This window comes from Rhododendron vialii, chromosome 1a, assembly GCF_030253575.1.
Source record: "Rhododendron vialii isolate Sample 1 chromosome 1a, ASM3025357v1".
Classification (NCBI taxonomy): domain Eukaryota; kingdom Viridiplantae; phylum Streptophyta; class Magnoliopsida; order Ericales; family Ericaceae; genus Rhododendron; species Rhododendron vialii.
In genome coordinates, this window is record NC_080557.1 from 20173918 (window position 1) to 20198108 (window position 24191).

Consider the following 24191-nt stretch of genomic DNA (forward strand, 5'->3'; position numbering starts at 1 on the left):
CCCTTCAAAAAAATTGCTTAGAATACACGTTATACTTTTAGTTTAGCCATTTTTTGAATATTCAGTCGTAATAATCTTGAACACCCAACTTAAAAATAATTGACACTCTGCTCAAAAACAATTGATCACTCTGTCCACAACTCAATTACAACCATGGGCGGACCCACACTATGGCAAGGTAGGTCACTTGACTCCACTGAGTTTTAAAATACCACTAGCGCATATATAGTTTTGAGGAGTATTTTGTAATTGTAACGCCCCGAATTTTTGGAACGTTAAATAGACAATTTTATTGAATATCTAAATAGAGTCTGGCTCATTATTATATCATAACTTTCATGAGCATACTTTCATTACAAAAGGGAGGAAAACTAGGGTTCCTAACTACAGTTCTGCCTGCTCCTCTATCCTAGCCAGCTCTTCAGCTCCAAATGCCTCCAAGATGTACAACTCACCTTGATCATCTACAAAGTCTGACACATTCTACCAGCGTCGCCACTAGTATAATATGTTAGGGTCACCAAAGGTAACACCATGAGTTACGAGAGCTCAATAGAATAATCCATACCCACTAACCCTTAACTTACAAGCAGTATATCACAAAATTAACGATTTCCACATAGTACATGCATATCTAATTGAAACAGTTAATAATGACACATCTACATTCATTATTCAACTATCGTTGGTGTCCATGATTTCTGAGTTTCTCCTACGCGACTCATGTCACCATTTTTCATATACATTTTCAAAATCATTTTTAACACACCCAACCTCGGTTCCGCAGCTCTGGGTTCTCGAGTATCCTCTCCGCTGCTCCGGGTTCCTATTGGCACACAAAACATTGAATTTGGCATTGGTTCATCTCCTCGGATAACCAATCCACAATTCCAATCTCGGTTCCGCCGCTCCGGGTTCTCGAGTATACCACAATGGTTCAGACGCCCCGGGTTCCCATTGGCACACAAAACATTGAATTTTGCATTGGCTCCTCTCCTCGGATAACCAATCCACAATTCCAACATCGGTTCCGCTGCTCCGGATTTCCAAGTATACCACAATGGTTCCGCCGCTCCGGGTTCCCATTGAGTCTTCGAAAAATCTTTCCTTTACACACACACACACACACCACACATTGGGCAAGTCCGGCCACATTGTGGTTTCAAAACACACCTTGTCATTAACAACACCTTAAGCGTCATGTTTCTACTTTCTTGATTTTCGTGTCTCGTTGCATGCATAAACTCCGCGGCAGGACTTTTCATAAAAGTAACCATAAAATCATTCATTATAATCTAGAAACTAAACTAGCAAGATCATCCAACTCTATATTACTTAACATGCTCAGATCACAACTTAAAGAATAACGCTACATGTACGGACGCCCTTGGAGTGAAGATCATTTATGCTTTACAACAAGACAAGTAATTCAAGTATACATGCTCATAACCATCCTAAAGATCAAAAGACGAATACTTTTGCTCAAGTTTATATTTTGAAAATCCGTTCTTTCTTCATTTTAGGGAAGTTCAAAACAACATATGTTTTCCCGAAAAATAAAGTCGATATATTCAATATAGTCATATACATTTCGCACAATACAAGCATCAAACAATTTTACTTTTATACTTAGAGGAATGAGTAAGGAAAAGCTACCGTTCTTCTTTGCGGTAGGTACGGCTACGAAAAAAAGTAAGTACGTCGGCTATCGAACGGAGTAACTTCCTACGGTAAGCTTACGGTAGCTTCGAAAGAGAAATGTTTCTCTCAAAATTAGATCTTGACTAAACTACTAAACTTTATGAATTGAAATGGTGGGTTAGTGGTGGTTTAGTGACGGCCTTGGATAAATTTCTTGAAGAACTCAAAATAATAAAGGAAGAATTTTAAGAACACAAGAATTCTAGAGAGAGAAATTGAAAGATGGAAGGTGTGAGTTGAATGGCAAGTGAAGGGTCCTATTTATAGCAAAACATTGGCTCTCTCTCTCTCTCTCTCTCTCTCTCTCTCTCTCTCTCTACAATGGCCGAAAATCTCCCTCTCTCTCTTTTCCATGGATTTGTTCCATGGTCTTGTCCAATCAAGCCTCCCAAGCATGCCATGATTTGTCTTTTTCATTATAGGCTTAAGGCTATATAAGACAAGTAGGATCTTAAACTTTTTAGGCAAATCCTAGATAATTATAGTCTAGGAATGGGTTGTCATGTGGTAATTAGGCTTAAAGGCTAAAAAAATGTAAGGAAGCATAATTTTCTAGGATAAAGTAGGCACATGCACACACACACCTTTTTCTCTCTCTCTTCCTTTTTCCCATGCATCCATATAAATTTATATAATATATGTGTGTGTGTGTATACGGAACGGTTCAAGAGACACCCAAAAAAATACCTAAAAAAACACCCCAAATCTAAATCTCATAGTTCCTGATCAAATTTTTATGATCTGAACCGTTCAATGTGTGCAGAATGTGATTTTAAGGGTGCTCACGAGAAATTAGCAAACAAAATGACCTAGAAATGCTTGATTTGAGAAGTTTTTATTTGAACCGTTCAATAAAAAACTGTTCGAAACTGTTCAGATCAAGCCTTTCCCGGTCTTTTTTTTTACTGATTTCTCACGAGTACCCTTAAAATCACGTTCTGATCACATTGAACGGCTCGGATCATCAAAATTTGATCGAAAACTATGAGGTATTTTTTAAGTTATTTTTTTGGATGTCTCCGGAACCGCCCCGATGTGTATAAGACCGGTGTGTATAAGACAAAGAAAGTGTAATGACTATGGTTAAGGCTAAGTGGCATGCTATTGGCCAATGGATAACAATTTCCTAGAAAGTATATCTAGGCAAGCTTAAAAAAAATAGGCTAGTATGTACCTAGGAATCTAAGAAAGTATCTTTGATGGGTAATAGGTTCAATGCTATTATTTTATAGATTTGCATGCATGACAAGTCTAGGTTTACTACTTTTGAAAAAAAAATGATTACTATCCAAAGTCTAAAAAAAATTTCAATATTTAAACGAGAATTTTTTTTTATATACTAAAAATCAAAGTCGTTACAAGCTATCCCCCTAAAGTAATTTCGTCCTCGAAATTAGGTGCACGCTCGGATTCGAATAGTGAGGGTTATTCGCTTTCATGAGGTCGGAGTTGCCGAGCTCCGAAGGCTACGACTTTTCCATTCTGCATTAGCACGCATCCCAAGCCATCTCTTGACGCGTTGCTGTAGACCGTATAATCAACATCCCACTTGGAAATGATAAGTATCGGTGCACAGGTCAGTCTCTTTTTCAATTCCCTAAAGGATCTCTCACAGGCTTTATTCCAATCCAGCTTCACTTCTTTCTGAATTAGTCTGGTCATTGGTTTGGCTAGGGTTGAAAAATCTTGTTCATGAGACACAAGAATATTGCTGGAGCGTTAGTCAGCCCAAACGGCATTACTACAAACTCGTAGTGTCCGTATCTGGTGCGAAAGGCTGTCATGGCGATATCCTCATCCCGAATCCTTAACTGATGATAGTTTGATCGGAGATCAATTTTAGAAAAGCAGGTTGCTCCTCTTAATTGATCAAATAGATCATCGATCCTTGTAACAGCCCTGATTTTTAGAAGGTAAAAATTTCGTTAAATATTTGAATTTATTTGAATTACTTATTTTTACTTTCAGTAATCCGTCGTAATTAGATTCTAGTCCTTCGGGGCCAATCGAATTAGATTCCAACCGACTACTTGAAGGAACCGAGCAACCAAACTCACCTAGTTACTAGATGAACCTTTTGAACCTTTCGCCTTTACCCATTGGTCAATAGATGTTAGGGTAATCTTTGTCCATTGGACATTAGGCCTTTCATTAAAATATTTTGATAGTACAAAGATATAGTATTTTAATAGTGTATATCCACATGTGCAAAGTACATATATGCATTGTTTATTGGGGATTCTTCCACCCTTTTATTATCCATTGGTTATTAACCACAAGGGAAATTATTACCTATTGGGTAATAGCCTTAATCTTCTAACAAGGTACAAGGTTTTGTTTAAATAATCAAGTATGGATTTTCCATGTGATTTTATGTATTAAAATATTGGGGTATATCTAAACCTTAGATTTCTAAAGTACTTTATTAAACTAGTACTTATACTTTATTATTATTTTAATAGGGAAAATCTTAGCCTTTTATTTAATTGGGGTACTTGGTAACACATCTATATTTAAATATAGGGCATTTGTACACATGTATCAAAACCCTAGATTTGTTAGTACAACATCTATTTGTTTAATGGGGCATGTGCCTAATTAGATTTCTATAATGGGGTATTTGGATTTGAAAATCTTGTACTTTTGTACTTTTATGTTATTATATGTGTGTATATATATATGTAGTGTACTTGAGAGAGAGAGAGAGGGAGAGGGAAGCTGGGAGAGAGAGGGAGAGAGGGAGAGGGAGAGAGAGAGAGGAAGGAGGAAAGAGAAAGGAAGATTGGTTGTACCTTCCATGATCTTCTTCATCTTTCAAATCCTTGGGTGAATCTTCTTCCTAGCCAAACCTAACTCTCCATTGTACTTCTATGATTGTTTAAAACCAAAATCTTGTACATTTATCATTTCCCTCCATCAAATCTTTCAAAATCTTCCAAATCCAATGCTTGGTACAATCTAGCCATGCAAGCTTATGGTTAGGCCTTGATCTTTCAAAGATTGCTTGACAAGTGTTCAAAATTTGAGGTATGGAGAGAGGGGGGGGCTTGAAGAGAGGAGAGAGAGCCAAGAATTTTCCTATAAATAGGACTCCATTCCAAGCATTTCAACTCACACCTTCGCTTCTTGCTCCAACTTCTCTCTAGAAATCCTTTGTTCTTGCTTCGTTCTTCTTGTGTTCTTCAAGAAACTCATCCAAAGCCGCCACTAAACCGCCACTCGACCACCCTCCGATCCAAAAAGCTTAAATAGTTTAGTCAAGATTAGGTTTCGAGAGAGACCTTTCTCTTTCGAAGCTACCGGAGACCACCGTAGGAAGTTACTCCGTCCGACCGCCGATTACCGTCCGTAAGCCGTTACTACCGCCTAGAAGAACGGTAGATTCTCCCTATCTACTACTCCAAATTATATGTAGTGTATCTTTACCTATTTACTTTAAGTATTCGTGTTTTGATATTCTGAATGGTTATGAGCATGCATACATGAATTGCTTGTATTGCTTGTGGTATAAAATAGAGTTGGATGATCTTGTTAGATTACAATGAATGATTTGTTGTTGTGTATGTGGAAAGTCCTACCGCAGAGTCTATGCATGTAACGAGACACGAAAACCGAGAAAGTAGAAACATGACACCTAGGGTGTGGTTAATGAAAAGGCGTGTTTGAAAATGGTGAAATGTTTTGGAAACCTGATTAGCACCCAAGATTGTATAATCTTGGGGCTTTAATCCTCTAATTTGTAGCTTTTATATGTTTAAGTAATCGTTTTTATGTGATATTGCACGTAAGGTACGTTTTTGTGTATTTCAGGTAAAACGTGCTAATAAGGCGATTTTGTACGCCAAGGGACATTCCGGTATGTCACCAAGAGTTCAAGTGCCCGGCGGCATATGGTCATTGTCACCGGAGCCTAACGGTGCCACAAGAAGCCACGAAGATTGGCCGGAGGTCAAGGTTGGCGAGGAGTGAGCCAAAGAGTATCAAATGAGGCAAACGCATCAATGATGGTTCCGAGGACATTCGTGGGACCAAGGCCACATGGCATACCTCCGCCAAGTCTCGTTGATCAAGAAATCAAGTATTGGAAGGCCGTTGGGGTTCGACAAGGCATGATGGACCAAGCTGACCTTGTTCTGCTGTTTTCACACAGAGGTACCAATACCTCATTTTTTAGGTATTGGTACCATCATGCCGAATTAGAAGACAGTTGGATTGGTACCAATACCTCATTTTTTAGGTATTGGTACCAATGCCCTTCGGCCAGCAGCTTTTTGTGCTGAACATTTCAACCTTCTATTAATAATGTTTTCATTTCTTAGCATGTTTTCTAGTCTTTTTATTATGAGTGAGTAGTTAATCGGTTCGGTCATGGGGTGAGGTTCACCCTATGGATTAGTCCATTAAATGGTTTCTCTTAACTTTAGCTTAATCTTAAGGTTTTGAATGAATTAAACCCATGATTTCTAGTTTTGATCATGGGGTTGGTGGCTTCTTTGATCAATGAAGTTTATCGCCTTGTGTTACGAGCTTGATAATCCTACGCGTGCGAACGATCTTTTTTCGTCTCTCACTTGCGTTAAATGAGTTCAATTTGAATTACAGCTTTGAATTAAGTTATAAGTAGTCTTTAGCTTTTAATTCGTCCAGTGGATCCGGACGGTTTCGGTCCATTCATGAGTTAGATGAAGAAACCGTTTGATGGCTAAGTCGTGGGTAAATCAATCCCTTTGACTCGACCATCTTAACCTAGTTTATTTCCAAGTTTAATTTCGTCAATCGAATCCAAACTCCAAAGTTGGCTGCTTGAACGCCGCAATCTTTAAGCAACTTCTATTCCAAATTCGCTTAAGAAGATTTCTCTGTGGGAACGATCCGGTCTTCCGGTTTATATGCTATCAACGACCTAGCCCTACGCTTGGGGTGTGAACCTTTCTAAGAGGTTAGGTTGCGACGAAGCAAAACCGCAATGTGGCCGGACTTGCCCATTGTGTGAGGTGTGTGTATGTTCCAATGGGGATCCAAAATAGCAGAACCATTGTGAGGGTGTGTGCGTTCCTATGGGAACCCGGAGCGGCGGAACCATGGTGAGGTATGACTTGGTTATCCGTGGAGAGGAGCCAATGCAATTGTGTGCCAATAGGAACCCGGTGCGGCGGAACTATTGTGAGGATACTCGGGAACCCGGAATGGCGGAACCGAGGTTGGATGTGTTTAAAAATGATTTTGGAAATGTTGAACGGTATATGAAATGATGACACGGTCTACGATGAGCCGCGTAGGAAAAACTCGAAAAATCATGGACACCAACGATAGTTGAATAGTGAATGTGGATGTGTGATTGTTATTGTCTGTTGTATTTAATCTCTTGTTTGCTAGTTATGGGTTAGCGGGTATGAAATTGTTTTGCTGAGCCTTTGTAGCTCATGGTGTTACCTTTGGTGACCCTGACATATTATATCGGTGGCGACGCTAGTATAATGTGTCAGACCTTGTAGATGTTCAAAACGAACAGTTAACCGTGGAAGCTTTTGGAGCAGATGAGCTTACTAGAATGGAAGAGCAGGCAGAATAGTATTAGGAACCCTAGTTTCCTTCCTTGTTGAATAAATGTACCCTTTACTATTGATGTATTTCTGATGTAATAATGAGCCAGACTCTCTTTATTATGTAATAAATGCCTCATTAATGTACCAAAAATTTGGGGGCGTTACAATCCTAGCCAACGGATATCGGTTCTTGACTGTGACTTGGTTCAACTTCCTATAGTTGATACACAGTCGAAGCGTTCCTTCTTTATTCTTTACGAACAATGCAGACGCTTCCCACGGTGATGTACTTGGCCTGATAAATCCTTTGTCCAATAATTCTTGCAATTGGATCTCGACCTCCTTTAGTTCTGTCGGGGCCATTCGGTACGGTACCATAGAGTTGGGTGCTATTCCCAGTTGGAGTTCTATAGAGAAGTCTATCTCTCTTTGAGGTGGTACGCCAGAAAGTTCTTCAGCGAAAACATCGGCATACTCGCAAATGATGTGTGGTAATCCCACTTCCATTCTCCCGGCTTCTTCCAATTGGAGATTAGCGAGCCATCCAAATAGTTAGTTCTGCCACTTCGATCTTTTTCGTCGCCGAACTCACCGTCTGTCTATCCCCCTTAAAAGGAAATGAGTCCCTTATAGAGTATAAGCTGTCACTATCTTCTGATGGCAGTCTATGACCGCTCGATGTGCTGATCGCCAGTCTATCCCTAGGATTACATCGAAATCTGCCATGTTGATCACTCTAAGATCGCAGTTTAGGCGCAGGTTGGCTACTCCTAGTTCGCACCTTTTACACACTAGACTAACAGCTATTCTCCCCCCAACAACGATGTTACTTTCGTACTCGTACTTAGGGGTTCTGTTTCCAGTGCTAGTGCAGTTATGCTGGCAGTAGAGATAAATGAATGCGATGCCCCAGAATCAAAACAAGACTTGTATGCATATACTATAATAGTAGCATATCTTGGATCACAGCAGGATCCTGCTCTTGTTCCTCAGTTTGCAGCGCAAAAATACGCCATTCAGTACCCTGCTGTGTTCCCATGGGCTGGTTTCCTTTGTTTTGCTGCTGCGATGGGCCTCCAGGGTTTTATTTCACAAAACCTGTCTATCTAAAGCTCCCATTCCTTTCCCTTTGAAGTTAGGGGCAGTCGCACTTATAGTAACCCATAGCCTGGCAGTTGAAGCACTGAACTGTCGCTATGTCTCGACCACCTCACTTTGGTTCGCCACTTCCGGGGATAGCAATCCTCCAAGGTTGGTTGTTTTGAGGCGGGTTAGAAGGTTTGGTGGGTTAGGGTCCATGGTTGTTGCTAAGGGGTTGGGTTCGGATTAGTCCACCGGTGCTATTATTCGCCTTCTTCCATCGGGTTTTAAAGTCAGTTTCCTCACTCTCTAGCCGGAGTACACACTTCACGACTTTGGCATAGGTGGTAAAAGCTTGAGCCACAACAGTCTTTTGAGCAGTCGTTAGTCCCCACTCGAATCTCCTAGCCTTCTTGTTCGGGATGGAGTTTAGGGCGTAACAGGATAGTTCCTCAAATTTGGCCGCGTACTGGTTAACGGTCATTGTTCCTTGTTTTAGGTTTAGGAACTCTTGTTCCTTGGCTAAACGGAGAGGTGTGGAAAAATATTTATCGAGAAACAGAGTTTCGAACTCGGCAAATACCGTAGTGGCTATGGTATGGGTGGCTTCCATCAGGTCCCACCAATAGCAGGCTTCTCCCTTCAATTGATAAGTGGCTAAAGCCACACGATCTCTGTCCTGGGTAATCCCTAAGATTCTGAGGATCATCTTGACTTCGTTCAGCCATGTCTCAGCCACGACGGGGTTGGTGTTTCCATGAAAGGTCGGGGTCGGCGTTTGCAGAACTCATTCATTGCTTGGGTTCAGGTCATGGGTCCGTCATTGTGGTACTGGTTTTGGCGGTTAGCGTTTAGGGCAATTATGAACGCTTTCATCATTTGGGCTAGGTCGGGGTTTGCGTTAGAGGATTCTCCGTTTTCGTATCCTAATCCGTGGCGCGTATTCACCATCTACGAGTAAGAATCGAAAGGGGGAGATTTTAGTTTACTAAAACAAAATTTCCTTTTGCAAATGATGTTTTCCTTCTAAAGTCGAAAGCAGTTTTATCACGAAGTATGCAACAGTACTCTTTTAAAATAAAGCAAGCTTTTCATAGATAAAAGAGAGATACAATCATAAGCATAGAATTCTACTACAAGGCAAGTAGAGACCAAAGATAAGGTTCTTTCTAATACAAGTGATGACGATACGATCCTACATACTCCTATTACATGGTCCTACAGGTTGTCAAGCTTCATTCCACGCTGCTGCCATACCATTCTAAGTTAGAACAATTCTATAAACCTCTCTCAACCATTCCATGTAGTTCGAGCTAACAGGTTGGCGAGGTGGCTTATCTATAAGGACATAGTTTAACCTCAATTAGAAGACAGGGATTTATTACCACTAAAGAAAACTTTAAAATTTTGAAGTTCCACATTCAATTTTTGATTTAAGTCATCATCCAATTGTTCAAAAATTTTTAGCTCGATGGTATTGCCAATTTCCACACCTTGTTTCAATTCGAAGATTGTTTTATCAGAATTCCACCCAATTTGGGACAGTAAACTTAAACTCAATCCACGTTTGTGCAACGGTCAATCTATCTTATGGTTCTACCCATGGCCGATGTTTTAAACCTAAAGCTCTGATACCAAACTGTAACGCCCTGAAGTTTGAGAACGTTAAATAGACAATTTTATTGAATATCTAAATAGGGCCTGACTCATTATTACATCATAACCTCCATGAGAGTACTTTCGTTACAAAAGGGAGGGAAGCTAGTGTTCATAACTACAGCTCTGCCTACTCCTCCATCATAGCTAGCTTTTCAGCTCCAAAGACCTCCAAGGTGTACAGCTCACCTTGATCATCTACAAAGTCTGACACATTATACCAGCGTCACCACTAGTATAATATGTTAGGGTCACCAAAGGTAACACCATGAGCTACGAGAGCTCAATAGAACAATCTATACCTACTAACCCTTAACTTACAAGTAGTAGATCACAAAATTAACGATTTCACATAGTACATGCATATCTAACTGAAACAGTTACCAATGACACATCTACATTCATTATTCAACTATCGTTGGTGTCCATGATTTCTGAGTTTCTCTTACGCAACCCATCGTAGTCCGTGTCACCATTTTTCATATACATTTTCAAAATCGTTTTTAACACACCCAACATCGGTTCCGCCACTACGGGTTTCCGAGTATCCTCACAATGGTTCCGCCGCTCCGGGTTTCCATTGGCACACAAAATATTGAATTTGGGATTGGCTCCTCTCCTCGGATAACCAATCCACAATTTCAACCTCGGTTCCGCCGCTCTGGATTCCCGAGTATACCACAATGGTTCCACCGCTCCGGATTCCCATTGGCACACAAAACATTGAATTTGGCATTGGCTCCTCTCCTTGGATAACCAATCCACAATTCCAACCTCGGTTCCGTCGCTCCGGGTTTTCGAGCATACCACAATGGTTCCGCCGCTCCGGGTTCCCATTGGGTTTTCGAAAAATCTTTCCTTTACACACACACACACACACCACACAATGGGCAAGTCCAGCCACAATGTGGTTTCAAAACACACATTGTTATTAACAACACCTTAAGCGTCATGTTTCTACTTTCTTGATTTCCGTGCCTCGTTGCATGCATAGACTCCGCAGTAGGACTTTTCATAAGAGTAATCATAAATCATTCATTGTAATCTAGAAACTAAACTAGTAAGATCATCCAACTCTATATTACTTAATATGCTCAAATTATAACTTAAAGCATAACGTCACATGTACAGATGCCCTTAAAGTAAAAATCACTTATGCTTTACAACAAGATAAGTAATACAAACAATTCAAGTATACATATTTATAACCATCCTATAGATCAAAAGACGAATACTTTTGCTCAAGTTTATATTTCAAAATTCGTTCTTTCTTCATTTTAAGGAAGTTCTAAACAACATATATTTTCCCGAAAAATAAAGTCGATATATTCAATATAGTCACATACATTTCACACAATACAAGCATCAAACAATTTTACTTTTATACTTAGGGGAATGAGTAAGGAAAATCTACAGTTCTTCTTTGCAGTAGGTACGGCTACGAAAAAAAGTAAGTACGTCGGCTATCGAACGGAGTGACTTCCTACGGTAAGCTTACGGTAGCTTCGAAAGAGAAAGGTTTCTCTCGAAACTAGATCTTGACTAAACTACTAAACTTTATGAATCGGAATGGTGGGTTAGTGGTGGTTTAGTGGCGGCCTTGAATGAATTTCTTGAAGAACTCAATAATAAAGGAAGAATTTTAAGAACAAAATAAGAACACAAGAATTCTAGAGAGAGGAGTTGAAATATGGAAGGTGTGAGTTGAATGGCAAGTGAAGGGTCCTATTTATAGCAAAACATTGTCTCTCTCTCTCTCTCTCTCTCTCTCTCTCTCTCTCTACAATGGCCGAAAATCTCCCTCTCTCTCTTTCCCATGGATTTGTTTCATGGTCTTGTCCAATCAAGCCTCCCAAGCATGCCATGATTTGTCTTTTTCATTATGGGTTTAAGGCTGTATAAGACAAGTAGGATCTTAAGCTTTTTAGGCAAATCCTAGATAATTATAGTCTAGGAATGGGTTGTCATGTGGTAATTAGGTTTAAAGGCTAAAAAAATGTAAGGAGGCATAGCTTTCTAGGATAAAGTAGGCACATGCACACACACACCTTTTTCCTCTCTCTCTTCCTTTTCCCATGTGTCCATATAAATATATATAATATGTGTGTGTGTATAAGACCAAGAAAGTGTAATGACTATGGCGGAGGCTAAGTGGTATGCTATTGGCTAATGGATAACAAATTCCTAGAAAGTATATCTAGGCATGCTTAAAAAAAAATTGGCTAGTATGTACCTAGGAATCTAGGAAAGTATCTTTGATGGATAATAAGTTCAAGGCTATCATTTATAGGCTTGCATGCATGACAAGTCTAGGTTTACTACTTTTGAAAAAAAAATTGATTATTATCCAAAGTCCAAAAAAAATTTCAATATTTAAACAAGAATATTTTTTTTATATACTAAAAATTAGAGTCGTTACAGTAATTTTGCCCCAAGAGATAATATTTTTGTCCTGAAGATCCCAAGGAATTTATAATTCTTGCTCTCTTTGATTGTGACGTTGTGCAAAGAACTCAATATTTTTTCTCTTTTCACAAAGTTTACGAGTCCATAGACTCTATACTCTATAATACGTTCTTCTGTCTCTACACAAAAGCAAGCATAGGCTCCCGCAAAGACAAAAGCAAGCAGCCTATTCAGAAGGAAGTTAGATCAAATAATTACCGATAATGTAAAAAGGCTAGGCTAGGGTATGATAGTTTCTTTAAATTAAAATTAAAAACTCTATCAGTGCATTTTACATTGTGGTAGGTAATCTTTCCCTAATCTTTTAGTGCTGCCCAATTTGTTACTCTCTTCGTCCCATTTTGTTTGTATTTTTGAATGTTGTATCCTTTATTAATTTCTTATTTTTCAATTTATAATGTTTTGCATAATTATGAACAAGCTTAAAGACATTCAACTACATTGCAAAACCTTGTTAACTTGAACAGTATTCTTTCGAATTCTCATCTACCATAGAATTAATGTGTCATCATAACTATCTATAGAAGAACGTATCTTCAAAAAAGTCGGCTCCAACTTATTCGTCCCAATTTCTTTCAAAAAAGTCGGCTCCAACTTATTCGTCCCAATTTCTTTCAATAGGGCACTCGTAATTTATTACATCAGCTTAACGTTAGCACAAAATATAAAATCTCATCTAAAACAACTATTAGAATTACTCCCTCCATACTTAAAAAAAATGTCCAATGTAATGGGAGAACTTTAAAAAATAAATAAAAATTTGTTGGCAAATATATAGGAGTATATTCTTAAGTTCTCATTTCACGTGGTAGATAAATTTTATTTTCTGCACTATTTAGGCTAATATATGATATTTTGTACATATATTGTTAGTTAATAGATTACCCACTAGTAGAGTTAAGGTAATTTCTCAATACCTTGCTACTAATTCTGAGAGCCGTCACTGCAATCCATACTCTTTTTCCTTTTTTGTTTTCGGTAATTGATTATTTTGATGAAGACATCCCTAAAGTTAACAGCCAAATAAATTCATGTGGTGCAAAGTATTTTTTGCTGGCTATGAGGATCGCAAACTTGGAAAATAAGCCATTAATAATTTTAGATAACAAAAGTCTTTAATTGACTTTGCTAACACCAACCCATAGACTTTTTTCCATCCCTAAATGTCCACCTAGAGATTTCTAAGAACAAATAATACCCATATTCTCTGGAGTATTTTTTCAAGTTAATAGGTAGGATGTTGATGAGTTATTTTGCTAAACATATTGAATATGAGCACATATAGAGTGTATATACAGATTTTTTGGGTCCCACAAAAATGATCCAGGCCGCTCATTTTGTGTAAAGTGGTTTGTTTAAAGTTCTTGTGAAAAATCAACTCAATCGGACATCGGTAAAGTTGTTTAGGATACATCCAACTTCGCTTCAGAATCAACGAACAAAATGAGCGGCTCGAATTATTTTTGTGGAACCCAATATGAGTCCAAAATCTGTATATACGCGCAGTATGTTCATTTTGTGTATGAACCTATAGCAGCTCTGTTTGCTAAATGACTACTAAAATGTTGTTATTTTGCTCTTCTACTCAAAATCTGAATCTCACAGCAAAAAGTACTACTCCACCACTATTGCGTTGATTGCTCAAGTCAAAATAGTTGACGAGAGGGCGAAATTGTATAAGTTGACAAGTCAATTGCAATGGGAGAATACGGAGCGAAATATATTTGGCATTCATATATAACAGATGTTCATTTTAATGAAGTGCTCATATACACCACATTCCTACAAGGGCGAAATAGATAGAACATAATTTAAATAAATCATCGAATCCCGTTCCAGAATACCTTCTTAAAAAATAAATACTTATTTTAAAATTTTCAAACTCAAAAATAATGTAAATAATAAATATTTTATTATTTTTTTGCACCGTACAAAAGATGTCATCGAGATCTTTCAAACAAGATCCATATTGTATATTTTTAGATTTTAGTAAATCCATTATTTTTTAGCTTGAAATTGCGTTCTTAAAAATAAGGACTTATTTCCCCGTTCTGGAACGGTTAAAATGATATCTTTGAAATAAAATTGTTATTCAAAATTTTGGATCGTCGCATCACTTACTTTCACCTCTTTTTGGGTCACTCCATACAAAACCTTGTCTTGACTTTAATAAGGGCTCCGTTTGCTTAGTCTAAGTGCGCATAATGTGATCCGGATACTTGAGTTATCAAATAAAGTAGTATATTCAAGTGTCTAAGAAGAAATAAAATCATAGAACTTGCCACGTACTGTGATCCTAGCCATGAGCCATATGTAGCCACTAGAACAGGCTAGCCAGTCGAAGTCATTCTAGCTGATATCAGCTGTTTAATTTCTATTTCTTTTTTAATTATTTTCTAGTAGTACTATTACAAGGGTATAAATCAATTAATGCGTGTTTCTTTGGCAGTTTGACCCCTAGCTATATATATGGAGCAGTTTACTTTACTTCCAAAACATGTCTAAGTGCTGTTGGTGAAATCAGAGACATTAAACGGACACCCTTTAAACTATAATTTGACCTAACAATATGAAATCATGGAAAACTATATTAAAAGATTATAAACACGTAGAACTGTGTAAAAAGCAATCAAATTTGCGAAGTAAAAATTAAAATATGGACACTGCTAGAGGCTAGAGAGATCTATATACTACGCCAAATTATGCTTTTTGCGGCATTTTATAAATGCCGGTAAAGGCTAAATTAATGCCGGTAATAGTATTACCGGCGTTTGTTGACAAAAGTGAAAAATGCCGTCTAGGTAAGTGTCGGTAATACAAAAACGGCATTTGTTGTTGGTTTTCCTGGCATTTCTAAAATGCCGGCAAAAGAATAGCCGAATATACATTTATTGCCGGCATTTGGTGCAAATGCCGGGAAAGGTAGTATTACCGGCATTTTATAAGTGCCGTAATTCTGATCACTTTTACCGGCATTTTTCAAATGCCATTTTTATATCTTGGTATCTTCTTTTTATTGCTTTTACCGGCATTTGTAAATCGCCGCTAAAAGGTTTTTTTTTTTTTTTTTGCATTTTCAATTTGTTAAAACATGATTTTCACTATATTTCCTGCATACAAAATTGTAATTGCCCATAACAATTTGAAGTTCAACTACCAAAATCCAAGTTCCGTATATAAGTAAATTGGACATCTTAAAAGACAATTCCCAAAGTAACAAATAATAACAAGGTATGGCATAGAATGCCAATGTGAAAATCAAACCCAAAGCATCAATTACAAGTTTCAATTGCATGTATATCTCCAGAAACAAAAGATCATACTAAGCAAAGCACCATAGAGACCCAAAACATGCTTTTGGTTGCGAATCTCCAAAGCAAAAGACCAAAAATAGTTGTCCTAATCAGGAAGATTTCCCATCATTCCCATTGCATGTGCATGCCCGTCTACGTCCTATCAACCTGCAAATTCAAGAAACAATTACACGGTTATATGTGTGTATATATATAATATTAATATAGCCCACGACATCCTATACATTTAAAATACAGGACACATGCATCAAACATATCACACTATGCATCAAACATATCACACTATAATGGATAAATGCAAGAAACTAAGCTCTGCCATTCATGATGAAGAAAATAACAAAAACTTAAATTGGCTCGTGATAACTATGTATATAAAAATTTCAACTTAAGTGATCATGATTAACAAATGGAATATCAAAATATCAAACAATATCCGCATGGCCTTAGCAAATGACATTAACTAGTTGCATTAAGTTGGTGTGCCTCAAAGAGTTTAACAAAAAAATCTCTTATGTTGGTTTAGATTTTAGAAGTTATGATCGAAGCACCAACAAACCAATATGATCGCCGGGGACACGTCAAATGTAAAATGGGTACCCTACGTGTCCTAGAATATCTACACTGTGTTTGAGAAAAAGAAATATAGTAAAGATGGACAAGTACTAAGCCATGTTTGACACATGTTCGGGGAGAGTCGTATCATGTCCGTAGCCGTCACATATTGTCCATCGACAGTTGAGTCCAGTAGCAAGAAAAGAGCAAATTTTAGTAACACAGCATCATCAAGAGCACCAAAACACAGCATGTAACATTCCCATTCAAAAATCGAAACAACATGGAGAGTCCAGAGCACCATTAATCCCTTTAGGGCCACGCACACTACCAATTCATAAATGAAATAATCCAAAGAAGACAAGACTCCAGCAGAAAACAAAGCAGCAACAAGTAACATTCCCATTCCAAAACTATAACCAGCAGAATTCAAAGCAGCAGCAAGCGGGTAGCATTGCCATTCCAAAATAAAAGCAACATTGAAACAAGTTGAATTCTATTTGGACCCAAAGAGTACTCTCCAGCCCAATCAATTTTTCTCAAAACACCCATTTAATAGGAATAGCACATCAAGAGTTAAGTCTAAAAAGTACATATATTTAATAGGAGTACATCAGAGGTATTCTCAAGAGTACATGAGAAACGAAACCTACATAATAGGAAGCCTCCAGTAAATTTTCCAAGGAGGAAAAGAATAACAAAAAAAGTAGATTGCATGGCTTTTGATTATGGTCAAAATGGTTTTCTGTGTATGACATGGAGCAGAGTGTGTGACATACAAATCTGAAAGTATAATGGGCCTACTCTGTTTTAGTTTTATCTTTTTGCAACAATGGTATTGTAGTCCCTATTTGAATGTGAATGTTCTACATTTCTAATACACGTGCTCTCTTATCCTTTGCGCCAAGGCAATTTTGTGCTAGATATATATCATTTAGTTCTCGCATAGTTGTATGGCAAAGTTTGTGATGTGAGATGGCTATTCAATTTCAGTCAGATACATTGGCCCTCAAAATTGTGAATGCAACTGAAGGTACAACCATACTTTGGCTTTCCAATATGAAACTGAAGGTACCTGTTCCAACTGATGTTCGCGACCCTTTGTTCCAACGAGTGCAAGTTTGAATTAGTGTTGTTACTGGTAGATTGTGGATGTGGTTGCTGCTCCATAGCTGATTCATTTCCAACGTTTAAACCATTATTTCCTGCGAATAAATTTCAGTTTTAACACCCAATAATGTAGTTGCAGTAATTGAGTTTTAGTATCATCACTTAACACTTAATTTCAACATTGACAGAGGTAAATTTATGCCTTAAAACTATATTTCCAGCAACTAACAAGTGGTAAGAGCTATACGTAAATGACCATAGCATAACCCGCAACATATTCCTTGTTGCCAACAGACCAAAATGAACCCAAAGCTAGAGTCAACATCACCTTATTCAATCGAGCCCCAGAAGAGTCAACATCTTCGGAGGAAGAACTCATTCCATCCTCACCGTCAGCCAGTTGATTACCCTCGTCATCATCAGCAGTACAGTTCATCATGTGCTTTCCTTTTCTAGTAGTCATACTTTTCAACCAAACATAAAATGCAATGAATGTTGAGTGGACAAGGTCAGGATAAGATTGAACAAAAAACCGACGCATCAATACAATGGAGTAGTCATGGAAAATACATGCATAATAACTACAGAAGATTTTCTCTTCCTTTCTCACTCCTTCCTCCATTTGAGTGGAATCACTTGTCATTGTTATTAAAATAATTTTCACAAACAAAAGCTCCAATGTTTCACACTCACACAATGCAGAAAGAAAGAGAAGGACATCACCTATTTCGGTGACATATGCAACTACCCATCAGTATATCAGTATTGATGAAGTCTGTCATAGATATGGGACAAAAAAATTCTATCATCGGCCTGGTTACACTACCAAAGCATCTTCAATACTAATATACAACGCACAGTAATAAATTGGTAAAGTATACAATCGGACTGCAAAGAAGAGTTCGTAACGGCACTACTTTATAATGCTATGATGAAATGCAAAGACAGATCTTGGCCACCATGGTACTATTGGCTGCTTATCGGCATACTTGATATACTTAGAAACCTGAATGATAGAACCATAAGACTAATAATCAAACATTATGAGAAAGAATATAACCACTCATAAGTCTTGAAATTGTTGGGAATCCATAACGCAGCGGAATATATAAAATAACTAAACATAAATGTGGAAGATAACAAAAATATAAACATTCTGGAGATGTACGACCCTAAGGCCGCACAGAGCTCCCAAGGAGCACAAGTACCTTAAACACTCAACAAGCTAATCTTTATTTCAATACTCTTTAACTTTTCTACTTACCAACTCCATAGACCAAAGCCCATTTATATAGGGCACAAACATATCGCTTGGACTCTCAATACTTAATACATTCATGTATCTCCACACACACATATACCAAGATACATGAATGTGACTCTTCGGTAACCTTAATACATGAACCATGCGTTAGACAACTCTATCCTAAATAATAAATCTAAATCATCTCCAACAGAAATATCTAAATGACGCATCACAAGATAGAGAACCACATGATAAATGGTAAAACACTGATGCATGGGAACTAAGCGTCGGACGTCCAGCAAACTGAAAAAGCATTCGAGTAAAGAAGCAATGGAATGGTTTGAGAATTTATCCCACAAAAAAGATGGGATATAAGAATAAATTTTCTGAACAAAACTCTTTAGGCTTCATTGTTAGGGTATACATTGAAACTCATGGCCAACAGCATATATAACATTGAGAAAAACAAGGCAAACTCATAAGTTCCCCCAGTCGAATGAGGTGATATAAGCATAAGTTTCTCCAAAAAAAAAAAAAAAAAAGATCTTTAGGGCTTCCTTGTTTTGGTTCCCAAAATTCAACACTTAACAGCATCATATTGCACTAGAAAAATGGCAGGTAGACATCTTATAATGAAGACAGTGACACTATCTTTTCTACAAAAAGAATAAACTAACGAACACGCCAACAGCCTCATAAATAACCCTGTGATCTCCCTCGACAGTCCATGGAACAAGGAAGATCCCAGCCTCAACATCAGCAGCTTTAGAGATCAATACTTAATAACTTGTTTCATCCTTCAAGATTAGAAACTTGAAGCAGGCACAAACCGAGATTTGTAAAATATACCTCAAAGGAACCAGATGTCACACCCTTCTTTCAGTTTTCCAATTCTGCCATCAACAATTTGTCATGCGCCTCTTCTAACTGCAAATAATACATGTAGAACACACACATCCCAAAAATAATTGCATAAACACCATTTTGCAAATAAATAAATAGAATACAAGCAGGATAGTATGGGAAAAAAGGGTAACCAACTTGGGCAGCAGTTGCTTCATCCCTTCTCTCCTGTGCATCCTTGCGTTTTCTTGCATATGCCTCATTGACCACCTCAAATCCTGCAATGGGGCTCACACCAAGCACCTGAAAAAAAGTATTAAAAAGGGAGAACTTGATGAAGCAAACGAATCGCTCAACTTAACACCATCTGAAACTACCTCATACGGGTTGAAGTTGCCTTCGGAACTTGAACTTCCTGCGGTTCCTGCGGCCGACGAAGCAGCACAAACCACTCTTATATTCAGTTGAGAGGTTCTACCAAACCTGACGTGTTCAGTATCAAGGTAATAAGTAACTTGCTACAGAGAAACCTGATAAACAAACTAAAGGAGTATCCTTTCAAGTGATGAGCACGCATATATGTGTCTGATTGCATAATTTATACATCATAATGATAATGTCATACAAAATCTCCTAGTTACTGTAAACTTTTGTGGAGCCAGTTGAAAATTGGTCCCGCTAGATCCCAATTGGAAAGGGCAATGAATAACTGTCCCAATTGAAGAATGTTTAAGGTTACCAACTTAAAAAGAAAAACTTTCCGAGAAAAAATTTAGGAGAACACATGCAATACATTAATTTCGGCTTTTTTAGCACTCAAATACGATTCTAGAACCCTATGCACGGTGAAACATCTAGAAAGAAAAGTGAAATCTCGAAACCCATAACTCTGAATAGAGAGAGGGGATTTGAGGTTCAGAGAGATCGAAACCCAGAACTAACTCCGTGCCTGTGTGCGCTCCAAATCGCCTGACGGCCACACAGAGAGATCGATCAGGAAGAAACCGTGTGTACCTGCGAGAGGTGAGAGATCGACGACCAGCGAAGATGCCGATGAGAGGCCGACGACGACCAGTGAAGATGCCGATGAGAGACCGACGACGATTAGGAAGAAATTAGGACTTGGAGCTTTTCGTTTGAGGGCTGAGACTCAGAGAGTACTGATGTGGAGTCTGGAGGAAAATTTAGGAGGGTAGTTCAAAAGGAAGCGAAAAAATAGGTGGGAAATAAGCAGACGACGTCGTTTTAGGAGGGATGAGATTTCGCTGAGTGTTTCTGGAATAATTGACGTGCATAACCCGACTAAAAACGGCATTTTTTAAATTAAAGCCGGTTTTAGTTCTTTTTACCGGCATTTTATATCTAATGCCGTTTTTAAGGTGATTTTAACCGGCATTACTATTAATGTCGGGAATAACTAGTTTTACCGGCATTTTATGAACCGCCGGTAAGAAAAATGCTGTTAAAGTCACATTTTCTTGTAGTATATGCAGACTATGCCAAAGTCTTTGTATTCAGACTATATCAGGTGTAATCTGTATTTATCCATATTTTTATGTCCACGTTACTCCAAGTGTGTTGCATGCCTAATTTGAGTTCCCTCGAATGGCCGAGAGAAGGGGTTACACTTCAGCTGCGATTTGGACGACCACAATTTAAGGCAGAAAGTAATGTCTTTTGCAATAAATCTTGAAACACAACGTACCAATTACGGGGCACGCTTTTCCAGAATACGTTTTGAAAAAAAAAAATTGTAGCAATCAAGTTGTTAGGTGTTTTTGGTAGTGAATTAGGTGTTGAAAAGTGTTAAGTTGTTTCCGATAGTTAATACTATAAGTTGTAGATGAGTTTGTGAGTAGAGTTACTAAACCATACCAAATCAAACCAAACCAAACCGAGCCTTATGTCCTAATCACTTGGGATTGGCTACATGAATTATTTTCATCCATTGAGCTCTGTCAAGGGCTAGTTACTCACACAAACTAATTATACTCATATTTTTGCGCACAACATCATCTAATGTCAATTTGGGTCTACACCTCCCTATAGCATTGCTATCCAAAACTATCTTATCCGCTCTCTTAACTACAGCATCTCCCGATCTACCGTAAACTTGCCCAAACCATCTTTGTCTATTTTCCCTCAACTTCTCACCTATAGGCGTTACACCTACCATCTCACGAACCGTTTCATTTCTAATCATGTCTTGTCTAGTCTTACCACACATTCATCTCAACATTCTCATTTCCGCTACACTCATTTTGTTCACTTGTTATTTCTTAATAGACCAACATTCTGTCCCGTAAAGTATCGCTAGTCTTATGGCAGTTCCATAGAATTTTCACTTCAATTTTGTGGGAACCCTCTTGTCACATAGTATACCAGTAGCGTTCTTCCACTTGAGCTACCCCATTTGGATCCTATGGGTCACATCATCGGCAATCTCTCAATCTTTACTAATAATTGAGCTTAAATACCTAAAATGATTACTCTTTAGTATCTCTTATTCTTGGATCATCACTCTTTGTTTATGCGCACTGCTGGTACCACTAAACTTGCACACCATATACTTAATTTTATTCTTACTTATTTGAAAATCCTTTGACTTTTATGCTTCCCTCCATGTTTCTAGTTTCATAGTAACACCTCTAACGGTTTCATTTATGAGGATAATATCATCTGCAAACATCATACACCATAGAATATCTTCCTGAAATTATCTAGTCAATTTATCTCGTTATCATTTTGGATTCATGTCATAAAGATCTGACGAATTTTTTAGGTGAAAAAAAAAATTGTAGACAACTTTTTTGTTAGTATAAATGAGTTTGTAAAATGGTAAGACTTGTTTATTAGCGTAAACGAGATGGAGAAAAATACCTAAGTTTTTTTCATTTTTTGCTAGTGGAAACACGGCCTAGTCACACACCCATCCACATAAGTGTGTGCAGTGGCGACTCCAGAATTTTAAAATAATAGGGTCATTTATAAGCATAAATTCCCTTACCGATTAGCGATTACATACAGAGTACTGCTATTGGTACCGATGGTACCGTAGGGAAAATGCACCGACGGCCACCGGACGGCCGATCCGAGCCGTCCAAAAATTTTAAAAAATAAAACCGAGTGGGCCTTCGCGAGAATCAATGGCATCTGAGGTGTGTAGGGTACTTGATCCGAGCACCCCTTTTTCGTGTATATACACGTATATACAAATATACCCAAAAAATGGATGCTCGGATCAAGTACCCTATACACCTCGGATGCCATTGATTCTCGCGTTGGCCTACTCGGTTTTATTTTTTAAAATTTTTGGACGGCTCGGATCGGCCGTCTGGTGGCCGGAGACGGCCTTCCGGTGGCTGTCGGTGCATTTTCCCTATGGTACTGTCGGTACCAATAGGATTTCTGTTACATATATAAAAAAGTTCAACAGTAATGGCAATTAATAATATAGTTTCGTTAAAGAACTCGTCGAAAGCCCAACAAGTATTTCAACTGAAAAATAAAAGGTATCGAAAGGTATGTATTAATAATCTTCTTTTCAGTTTCAGCGGAAAAAAAAAAAAAAAAAACTCTTGCACTTCTACAATTGTATTCAACGGTGTTTCATATTTTGAAATCGTTGCATGATACTAGTCGATCTTTTTGTGGATAACATCAAGTGCTTCTATTATCCATGCACTTTATTCTATCGTTGGTTTTCTAACTTTTACAAAACAAAGAGGAGTAATTTCAATGGTTTTGGGGCACCGCCACATGGTGCCCCATCATACTTCAACATCACACTTTTTTGTGGAGTCCATACATTTAGTGATAAGCCTCCACGAAAATGTACGGTGTTTAGGGGTATTTGCCCCAAGACCACCAAATAAATATTTTTCTTCAAAGAGTGGAGTGGGTTTCAACTTTCAAGTGGAAAAATAATCTAGTGTGGTTTGGTTATCAAATTCTAATAGTGTGGTGCTTTAAGTTTTAACTTTTACAGAGGAAAAATGAGGGTGGTTCTAGTGAAAAATAAACTAGTGTGGTGTCATCATCAATTTGTAATGGGGTCATTTATTAATTTCGAAAAAAATTCAGTATTCCAGGCGTGTAGAGAGTTTTTTCTTTTCTTCTAAATATTTTGCCAAAATATTCCAGTTACTTAAAGAAAATGAGTTTTTTTTATGAGCCGGAACACTGTTTTCTCATTTTTTTTATTTATTGTAACATGGTATCAGAAAAAAGATTCCAAACGTAATCTTCTAACATTTATGCATTTTAATTACCAGAAAAATGATTAAAAAAGACAAATAAGCTTAAAAATAGTAACATTAGTAGTGGGTACACAAACATAAACTTAAAAAATTATGCTATATTACACAAATTTGAAACAATTGCTTAAAGATAACTAACTCTTCCATCATTTTTAGGGACAAAAATATTACTATTGTTCTCATATAATCAATTTTTACTTATTTGAAGGGCTCATGAATACTACACAAATTGTCAAGGACCCCTCATTTTATCAAATTATTGGTAACCAAGGATAAAAGCCTTGCTCCCTTTGGCTTAGGGCTATGTACTAAGACCAACTATAAAATCCGCTACCATCCAAAATTCACTAACACTTTTATGCTCCTTTTGGATTTAAGGACCGCTCTTCAAGATCTGAAGGGGCCCCGCCGCGGTGGA

The 24191-nt window shown here is 37.8% G+C and overlaps 1 long non-coding RNA gene across 1 annotated transcript; it reads right to left on the reverse strand.

The window, feature by feature from the left end:
* Positions 1–18254: 18254 nt before the first annotated feature.
* Positions 18255–20035, reverse strand: LOC131325632 (uncharacterized). Its single transcript, XR_009199767.1, has 4 exons — positions 19892–20035; positions 19713–19817; positions 19521–19598; positions 18255–18431 (listed from the first exon to the last, which is right to left on the reverse strand). It is a non-coding gene; the product is annotated as an uncharacterized LOC131325632 (long non-coding RNA).
* Positions 20036–24191: the final 4156 nt, after the last annotated feature.